The sequence below is a fragment of the Felis catus genome, chromosome B4, assembly GCF_018350175.1.
Source record: "Felis catus isolate Fca126 chromosome B4, F.catus_Fca126_mat1.0, whole genome shotgun sequence".
Classification (NCBI taxonomy): Eukaryota; Metazoa; Chordata; class Mammalia; order Carnivora; family Felidae; genus Felis; species Felis catus.
In genome coordinates, this window is record NC_058374.1 from 53,602,280 (window position 1) to 53,609,658 (window position 7,379).

Consider the following 7,379-nt stretch of genomic DNA (forward strand, 5'->3'; position numbering starts at 1 on the left):
CTTGACAGAATTAACCTATAAAATCATCTGAGACTGATATTTTATTCATGGGAACAATTTTTGTTATTGGAAAATTAATGTTTTTACAGGTTCTTATCTTTCTAAAATTATTTCATTTTAACCATATTTTCAACTTTATTAGCAAAAATATCCATTATATTCTTTTTTAATCATTTTGATATCTTGTTAATCTGTATTAAATTCTTTTTTGCATTCCTATTAGTATTTATTTTTTTTTCATTGATCAATCTTTTTAAGCTTATATGCAATAATTTCTTCCAAGAATTATCTTTGAGCTTTGCTGATCTTTTCTACCTATATTTCTTTTCTGTCTTCTTAACTTCCTTTTCTTAAATAATTTTTTTAATGTTTATTTATTTTTGAGAGAGAGACAGAAAGAGAGAGCAGGGGGAGGAGCAGACAGAGGGCAGGCACAGAATCTGAAGCAGGCTTCAGGCTCTGAGCTGTCAGCACAGGACTTGATGTGGGGCCCAGACTCATGAACTGTGAGATCATGACCTGAGCCAAAGTGCGACGCTTAACCAACCAAGCCACCCAGGCACCCCTGTCTTCTTAACTTCTGCTTTTATGTTTATACTTCTGATTTCTATGGAATTATAGCTTTTTTAAAATCTTTAATTAGATAATTAATGAATTATATTTCTTCTCCCCTAATGTAAATATTTAAGGATATATATTTCCCTGTAATACTACTTTAGTTCTATCCCTCAAGCTTTGATATATAGGGTTTTTTTTATAATATCTTAATTTTTTTGATCATTTTAAGGCTCACAGCAAAATGAAGGGAAAGTACAGAGATTGCCCATACTCTCCCTTGCTCCTACACGTATATAACTTTCCCCATTATCATTATCCTCCACATCAATGGTATGTTTGTTACAATTGATGATCCTACCTTGAAACATCATAATCACCCAAACTCCATAGTTTACATTAGGGTTCACTCTTGGTTTTATACTTTCTGAAGGTTTGGACAAATGTAAAATGGCATATGTCTATCATAATATTATCATGCAGAGTATTTTTACTGCACTAAAAATGTTCTATGCCTCTATGATCATGGTCTGCAATTTTCTTTTCTTGTATTTCTTTGGTCTGGTTTTGGTATAAAAGTATTTCTGGCCTCATAACGTGAGTTAGGAAGTATTCTCTCTGCTTCTATCTTCTGGAAGAGATTATAGAGAATTGGTATAATTCATTCATTAAATTTTGGTGTAGTTCACCAGTGAGCCCACTTGTGCCTGGCACTTTCTGTTTTGGAAAGTTATTAATTATTGATTGAATTTCTTTAATAGGTATGGACTTTTTCTGATGTCTTTTTATTCCAGTTTGAGTTTTGACAGATTGTGTCTTCTAAGTAATTGGTCCATGTCATCTAGATTATCAAATTTATGGACATAGAGCTTTTCATAATATTTCTTTATTATCCTTTTAATATCTATGGAATCTCTGATGATGCCTCCTTTTTTATTTCTGATGTTAGTAATTTGTGTCTTCTCTGTTTTCCTTAGTTAGCCTGGCTAGAGGCTTATCAGTTTTATAATCTTTTCAAAGAACCAGCTTCCAGCTTTGTTGATTTTCTCTATTGATTTTCTGTTTACAGTTTCACTGGTTTCTGCTCTAATTCTTGTTATTTCTTTTCTTATGATTATTTTGGAATTAATTGTATCTTCTTTTTGTAGTATCCTAGAAGCTTAGATTTTTGATTTTTGATCTTCTTTTTTGAATATATGCATTTGCTGCTATAAATTTCCCATTAAGCCATGCTTTAACGTGTCCCATGAACTTAGATAAGTTGCATTTTCATTTTCATTCAGTTCAAAATATTTAAAAATTTCTCTAGATATTTCTTCCTTGACCCATGTGCTATTTAGAAGTATGCTTTTCAATCTTCAGGTATTTTGAGATTTTCCAGTTATCATTCTGTTATTTCTGTGGCCTAAGAGCAGACATTATGTGATTTCTGTTCTTTTAAAGTTGTTAAGATGTATTTAATGATCCAAAATATGATCTATTTTGGTAAATATTTCATGTGAGCTTGAAAACAATGTGTATCCTGCTGTCACTGGATGAAGTAATCCATACATGTCAATTATATCCAGTTGATTTATGGCATTGTCGAGTTCAACTATGACCTTACTGATTTTCTGCCTGCTGAAACTGTCCGTTTCTAAAAGAGGAATTTTGAATTCTCCAACTATGATAGAAGATAATTATAATTCTATCAGCTTTTACCTTACATAGTTTCATGCTCTGTTGTTAGACACATACATGGTAAGGATAGGTAAGAATCCTTCTCTTCTGATATTTAATATTTTCTAGATTTCATTTTTATTTTTTTACCCCAGAGTTATAAACTGGTATATTTTTAATTTGCATCTGAATGACTTTAAAAATTATCTTGTTATTAAGTGCATTTAATTTTTTTTAATGTTTATTAATTTTTTTGAGAGACAGAATGCAAGTGGGAGAGGGGCAGAGAGAGAGGGAGACACAGAATCCAAAGCAGGCTCCACGCTCGGAGCTGTCAGCACAGAGCTCGATGTGGGGCTCGAACTCACAAAGTATGAGATCATGATCTGAGCCAAAGTCAGCTGCTTACGTGACTGAGCCCCCCCAGCCACCCCTTATTAAGTGCATTTTTAAAAACAACATGCTCTCTAAGATAGTGATTCTTTGAAACTTGTTAATGTGCTCTTTATTCTATATCATTTAATCAATTTTTGTAAATATTCCATGTATCTTTGAAAGAGCATACATTTTGCAGTTTTGGGGTGCAATTAATTATATGTATACATCTGAGCAAATGTTATAATTGCTTTATAATTATATTTTCATATCATTTCAATACTTATTAATTTCTTTTCTGATTTATCTATCCTTTATTGAGGTAGTTGCCTAATTTTATAGTATGTTGATAAATTTATTATTTTCTTCTTTTGTGTACTTTGAAAATGTATGACTAGACAAATGTCAATTTAGAAGTGTATCTTACTGAGACATTAAATCTTTTATCAGTAGGAAGTGATTTCAGACATATAACTTACAAGTAGATAAACCTGTTGTATTTTGTTTCTTAGATACATGCAAAAGTATTGTATTTCCCATTGGTAAATGCAACTCAAGGTGGAAACAATTCCAAATCTTTCAGAATAAATGAAAAATATTTCAAAGAGAAACAGCTGGTCTGACTAATTCATGAAGTATAAAGAACTTTCATCACACACGATTAACATTAAAATACAGTGTCACAAGTTAATAGGTAGAGTTTCATTTTTCTTTCTCAGTAGGCTGTAAAATAATAATCCCCTTAATTCAGTGGTATATTGGATTAAGTTACACAAAATAGCCTGATATTTAAATCCATCCTGCTCATCTTTGCTTTTTTCTGGAAATTTTAGTCTATTTCCACTTCAAGATAGTTAATTTGTAGTTCATATTAGGCCCATTTATCCTATGTTTTCCTCGCCACAGTATTTTTTAAATTCTATTTTATTTGTTTATTTATCCCACAAGTTAGATATTATTACTGCTCCCGATAGTCAGTGTTTGGTCAGGGTTATGCATAGGTTTCCATTTTCTTTGTTCACCAGTTCTTGCAACACATATCTTTTTCTTAAATCATTTTCTGCAGTTCTAATGTTTGTCCTTTAGAGATTTCCTTAGCAATGTATGTGAGTATTAAAATTTTCAGTTTTTGTTTGTATAAAATTGTCTTTATATCATTCTCAAACTTGGAAAAGTGTTTCACTGGGACTATAATTCTAGAATGGTAGTTACTTTCTCTTAGCATTTGAAGACATTATTTCTTTATCTTCTGTCTTATTTGTTGCTGTGTAGAAGTTAGTGGTTAGTTCTAATACTTTTTATTTTATAGACAATCTAATTATTTTTCTGGATGCTTTTAAGATCTTTTTGTTCTTGGTATTCTGAAATTTTATAAGGCAATGAAAACAATTTTTTGTTTATTCTCCTTGGGATTCACTGGGTTTCCTAAGACTGAATTCTGTTGTCTGTCATCAATATTTGAAAATTCTCAGCCTTAGCATCTTTGAATATTTGTCTTTCTACCATTCTTTCCAATCTCTCATTCTGAAACCCCAATAAGATATATATCAGACCCATTTATATTACTCCCATAAATGTCAATCTCACCTTCATGGATGGAGCTAAAGAGTATAATGATAAATGAAATAAGTCAGTCAGAGAAAGGTAAATACTATGATGTCACTCATATTTGGGATTTAAGAAATGAAACAAATGAGCAAAAAGAAAAATAGAGGGAGAGAGAAAGAGAAACCAAGAAACAGACTCTTAACTATAGAGAACAAACTGATGGTCACCAGAGGGGAGGGGAGATGGGGGGATGGATGAAATAGGTGATGGGGATTAAGGAGTGCACTTGTTGTGATGAGCACAGGGTGATGTATGGAAGTGCTGAGTCACTATATTGTATACCTGAAACTAATACAACACTGTGTTAACTAACTGAAATTAAAACAAAAGCTTTAAAAATATTAATCTTGCCTTCATATTTTTTATCTTGTTGATTCTTTGCAGTACATTCTGTGTAATCTTTAGTTCTATCTCCCTGTTTATCAATTCCATCTTTACTTATATCTAATATGCTATTTAATACATTTATTGAATTCATAAACAATTTATTGAATTTAGCACATTCTGAATTCTTTTTTTTAATTTTTAAAATATTTATTTATTTATTTATTTATTTATTTATTTATTTATTTATTTTTAATGCTTATTTATTTTTGAGAGAGAGAGAGAAAGACAGAGTGTGAGCAAGGGAGTGGGGGCAGAGAGAGAGAGGGAGACACAGAATCCAAAGCAGGCTCCAGGCTCTGAGCTGTCAGCACACAGCCTGGCTCAGGCCTCAAACTCATGAACCATGAGATCATGACCTAAGCTGAAGTAAGACGCTTAGCCAACTGAGCCACCCAGGCATCCCCTGAATTCTTAATATGAGTTATAATATTTCCTATTTTCTAGAAATTCTTTGCAGTTATTCAGTGTTTTTTTGTCATTTTTTAGTTTGGGTGTTTTTGTGTATATGACAGTTTGATATGCTTTTTAAACATATTAAACATAGTTCTATTTCTATATGATAGTTCTATAAATTTCTTGCATGTTTTAAATTCTGAAAATTTTTATTTCAAATGATTTCCTCTAGGTATTGCTTCTTTGATTATTTTGTGATTTATTAGCCATAGGCTTATGTTTCTTGGACCTTTATCTATTGGAATTCTTTGAGGTCTGAGGTTGAAGTTAACTATAAAGCACTCAGTTTTGTTGTTGTGTGTTTTTGTTTGTAGGCAGTTGAGGGCACTAGCAATATAACCTTAAATATTCAGCTTCAGCCTTTTTGAATTCATCAAATATTCTGCCCTAAACCCATGTGATGCCTGGCTTATGACTAGGAACCACCCATCACCTCCCTACCATCCTTCACCCACCACCATCCAGAGTGAAGGCTGAAGCAGGCAAAAAAAAAATTTTTCAGCAAGAATGTTTTTAGTCAACCCATTGAAGGGATTGTTTTGGGGGCCTTGATTTACACAATGGTGCCTCTGTTCTGGTTTAGACATTGGGAGTGCCCCTAGTTTTGTCTCTTTCCCTGTCACATAGGACATTTGAAACTCAAGCTCTATTTCATCAAGAATGTGAAGATGCCTGAGGCAAATGCCTATATACTATGCATCAAAAAATTCACCCTATTTGCCACGTAGCTAATGCTTGCCTATCAAAAGATGGTTGTGTGTGTTTGTGTGTGTGTGCGTGCATGTGAGTGCACATGCATAAAATTGATCCAGACTTTTTGCTGTTCCGTACTGGAAGTGTTACTTCAGACAGCTAAACCACTACAGTACCAGAAAAAGAAGATAGACTTCTTGGAGACTTTTACTGTTACAGTGAAATAGTTTCGTAACTCTTATGACTAAAGAGCTAAAAAAGCTCAAAATCAAGCTCAGAGTTTACTGGGAGATATTTTCTACATAACAGGAAATCGATCTGGAATGAGTAAGGCCCTGAGAATTGAAACGAGTGTGTAGAAGAAAAGAAGACTAATTGGAGAACTCTGAAGTTTATTGCCCTCTGAGTCTCCCCCGTCTTGGAAAGGGGCAACTTCTCTTGCTCTCTCCCCTTTCCTTTATTAACCAACTCCTGTTCTAGTGTCAAGACACTATCATTCTCTTACCTGAGATGATTAGCTTCCCAAAGGAAGCCAGTTCTTACCTCCCATTTTATCAAAACCAAATACATTGATATTTCAAAATGCCCTCAGGAGTCAACTCTAAGTTTATACCCTGTATTGGGGTGCCTGGTGGCTCTGTCGGTTTAGTTTCCAACTCCTGATTTCAGCTTAGGTGATGATCTCATGGTTTGTGAGTTCAGCCATGCATCTGCTTAGGATTCTCTCTCTCTCCCTCTCTCGTGGCCCCTCCCTCTCTCTCTCAAAATAAATAAATAAACATTAAAAAAAAAAGTTTACACCCTGGAGAAGAAATGCCCACACAAAAGAGCTATAGAACTCCCTTAATATATATTAGAAATAATCTCAAGAATATATATGGAAATGAAATTTTAGGGTCCTCAGCTAAGCAGAAAAAAACATAACCTCAGATCAGGTGAAATTTGCCGATAATGAAGCAATTTCTACAAAACCCTGAATCTGATAGTTTTCTGGGTGGACTAAGACTTCATTCAATATTGATTGACAAATGAAAATAAAATTCAAGAAATGAATAAAAAAACAGAAAATAAGATGGTAAAACTAATTGAAATATGCACATGTATATAAACATAAAAATTTGCCTTTTGGAAGCAAGCAGTTATTAGAATGGATTATTAAAATTCCATTCATATACTGTTTATAAGAGACAAACTTAAAACACAAGGACACTAAAAAACTGGAAGAAGACAACTTTATTGGTGAGGACCTTCAGAGTCTAGAGGTTTTGACCACATTTGGTGTCCCGCTTTGACCCTTTAACCAGGTGGCCTGAAGAGCTGCCAGCTTTCAGTGGCACTCGGAGCAAGAGAAGACTCTCCATTAGGCAGCCGGCAATACAAATGATAACTGGGTCCTTGTGAAACAGCAAGTACAATGACTCGTGAGTCTCAGGCAATCAGGATGCTTCATAATCCATGGTAAGCCCCATAAGGGAATCAGTGTTCCGTTCAGTTCTCAACAAAGCCAACCTCTTTATGGCAAGTTACTGTATTTGTGAGAAGGAGTTTCTAGCTTGCTCCTGGATTCAGGTGTTAACCGGAAGAGTGAATCAGGGGAATGTGGGGCTCAAACTGACCATCATACGTTTGATCCTACCAGATCTTGTGTT

At 33.7% G+C, this 7,379-nt stretch overlaps 1 protein-coding gene across 1 annotated transcript in view; it reads left to right on the forward strand.

The window, feature by feature from the left end:
* PDE3A (phosphodiesterase 3A) overlaps positions 1 to 7,379 on the forward strand; it is a 537,920-nt gene that overhangs the window by 163,381 nt on the left and 367,160 nt on the right. The gene's annotated exons all lie outside the window — the stretch shown is intronic.